We start from the raw sequence: 3,138 nt of genomic DNA on the forward strand, positions 1-3,138 counted from the left end.
TTTTAAAGCTGATATATACAGGGAGAAGGTAGCTGTCAATAAAATCCGATTAGGCCAGGTGCAAGCATTTAAGGGTCAGGCGAGGTCACTGATTTAGGTTTAGGGCCTTGTGTGAGTGTTTTAGGGTCAGGTCAAAGTTCACAAACTTAGGTTTAGGGCCAGGTATGAATGTTAGGGTTTGGAAAGGTTATAGGGTTAGGCTATAGGGCTCTAGGTTTAGAAAGGGGGTCCCAGGCCCCGAGCTCCGAGGCACTGGCTGAGTTTGCATTAAACATTTATGATTGCTAATTTCTTTTTTGTGTTTTAAAGCTGATATATACAGGGAGAAGGTAGCTGTCAATAAAATCCGATTAGGCCAGGTGCAAGCATTTAAGGGTCAGGCGAGGTCACTGATTTAGGTTTAGGGCCTTGTGTGAGTGTTTTAGGGTCAGGTCAAAGTTCACAAACTTAGGTTTAGGGCCAGGTATGAATGTTAGGGTTTGGAAAGGTTATAGGGTTAGGCTATAGGGCTCTAGGTTTAGAAAGGGGGTCCCAGGCCCCGAGCTCCGAGGCACTGGCTGAGTTTGCATTAAACATTTATGATAGCTAATTTCTTTTTTGTGTTTTACAGCTGATATAAGACATGGGTCAAGCTGACCCGTTATCATAAGAAATGCTAACAGAAAGCTAACACAAGGGGAAGGTAAAGTGTAATGGGCTTATTTATTAAAGGCTCAGTAATTGAGAACGTAATTGTATTTGACTTTCAGGGTAACAACAATAATTTTAATTGTAAGTGGTAAAAATGCAGTAATCATAATTGAGTTGTAATTGAACATGGATAATTGAAGACGGAATTGTAACTGAAAAACATAATTGACTCCAACCCTTATTTAAATGGTAAGATATCACATTGTTTGTCTTTTTTGTAGTCATACACATGAATGGAAACACAGATACCATCAGGAACCACTGTGTAATGATTAAGATATAGAACGTCCTGTTTTACAGAACTGCAAGGTCATCATACCTGTGCCTTGGGTGGGTTGCCGAGGGTGACGATGTCTGCAGGTTTGTCTGTGCTTGAGTTCTGCAGCTGAGTCCTGCTTCTCCTGCTCTCCTCTTCATCGTCTGAATAAGGGTCCCTCTTTCTCTTGTGCCGCTGAAGCTCCAGCACCTCTCTGTAAAAAAGTAAGGATAAAGCAACAGCCGTCAGTCATTTTGATTGGCTGTGGTTTGCAGAAAGAACACACAGATAAAAAAAACATAATGTTTGTCATGAGATAGAATTATATTGTTATTGTTTGATAAAATGTATAATCATGTCATGACGAGAAAAATCAATGTAATTTTATCTCCCATCAGGCATCATATCAGAAGTCATTACTTTTGGAGGTGAATTAGTTGGTTGTCACTGTCACTGTCGCTGTCGGAGTACGGCACCAACGATAAGCTTTTTGGAGCAATAGACTTGGATGGATCTGTGAACGACAACACACAAAGTAGAATGACGTGAAGGATGACACACAAGTGAGGTGAGGAAAATATTTGCAATGTGATAAAACAGCTGAGTCATAACACAACACTCAGTCTGTAGTGTGTGTTACCTTTTGGTGGAAGGGGCTCTGCAGTCTTTGCTGGTTTGTTACACTTATCCACTACCAAAGTGTTAGGCGGCACTTCGTAACCCAGCGTCCAATCATTCTTCACCCAGTTTTCTGTCTTGCGCGCTTCACTCCTGTGGCTGAAGATCCCTGTGGAAACACCAAATGAAGAAATCAGGACATTGTTACATGTGATCAAACAGCAACAGGAAGAAACTCCCAGAGACTTAAAACAAAACTGTATTTAAATAAAGGTTGCGGTCAACTATAATTGTAATTGATAATTATTTACACAAATAGCACAATTACAATTGTAATTGTAAAACATCTGTTGCGGTTGTGATCGTAACTGAATTGTAATTGTGTTCAGATAATTGACTTTGTAATTGTAAATGGCATGTAAACTCTATAAACTCGTATTAACAATTTAAAGAAACACAAACCTGTGTAAGATGCAAAGACCAAAAATATTAATACCAATATTTGTATTGATCATGAAGCCTAATAATGTAGCAAGACATGAAAAACAAGTTTGATGATTGCTAATTTCTTTTTTGTGTTTTACAGCTGATATAAGACATGGGTCAAGCTGACCCGTTATCATAAGAGATGCTAACAGAAAGCTAACACAAGGGGAAGGTAAAGTGTAATGGGATTATTTATTAAAGGCTCAGTAATTGAGAACGTAATTGTATTTGACTTTCAGGGTAACAACAATAATTTTAATTGTAAGTGGTAAAAATGCAGGTCACGGTAATCGTAATTGAGTTGTAATAGAACATGGATAATTGAAGACGTAATTGTAATTGAAAAACATAATTGACTCCAACCCTTATTTAAATGGTAAGATATCACATTGTTTATGTCTTTTTTGTAGTCATACACATGAATAGAAACACAGATACCATCAGGAACCACTGTGTAATGATTAAGATATAGAACGTCCTGTTTTACAGAACTACAGGGTCATCATACCTGTGCCTTGGGTGGGTTGCCGAGGGTGAGGATATCTGTAGGTTTATCTCCCATCAGGCATCATATCAGATGTCATTACTTCTGGAGGTGAACTAGTTTTATGATGAAGTCACATGTACAGTAGGAGTGTGGAATCAATCATTGATGGGCGACCGTGGCTCAGGTGGTAGTGGGTCGTCTTCTGATCGAGAGGTTGGGGGTTCGATCCCAGTACCTGACTATGTGTCGAAGTGTCCTTGGGCAAGACACTGAACCCTAAGTTGCTCCCAGTGGTCAACTAGTGCCTTGCATGGCAGTCCTGTCCCACTGGTGTGTGAATGTGAGAGTGAATGGGTGAATGAGCTGATATGTAAAGCGCTTTGAGACTGCTTCAGTGTGGTGATAAAGCGCTATATAAAATCAAGTCCATTTACCATTGTGATGCAGATTTATGTTGGCTTTATCCTTCATTCTTTACTCACCTTAATTCCCACTCATCCTCTTCGTCCTCCCTCTCTTTCTGTCTCCGTTCCATCTCTCTGTACTTGGCAATCATTTCCTCTTGGTCCACCTGAGCCTGCTTTTGGTTCACCTCCTTCAG

At 39.9% G+C, this 3,138-nt stretch overlaps 1 long non-coding RNA gene across 1 annotated transcript; it reads right to left on the bottom strand.

The window, feature by feature from the left end:
- Positions 1-1,082: 1,082 nt before the first annotated feature.
- LOC114460626 (uncharacterized) lies at positions 1,083-2,817 on the bottom strand. The gene is made up of 4 exons (XR_003673692.1): positions 2,559-2,817; positions 1,587-1,733; positions 1,367-1,460; positions 1,083-1,160 (listed from the first exon to the last, which is right to left on the bottom strand). It is a non-coding gene; the product is annotated as an uncharacterized LOC114460626 (long non-coding RNA).
- Between the last annotated feature and the right edge of the window lie 321 nt (positions 2,818-3,138).

The sequence above is a fragment of the Gouania willdenowi genome, unplaced genomic scaffold (assembly GCF_900634775.1).
Source record: "Gouania willdenowi unplaced genomic scaffold, fGouWil2.1 scaffold_55_arrow_ctg1, whole genome shotgun sequence".
NCBI classification, from domain to species: Eukaryota; Metazoa; Chordata; class Actinopteri; order Blenniiformes; family Gobiesocidae; genus Gouania; species Gouania willdenowi.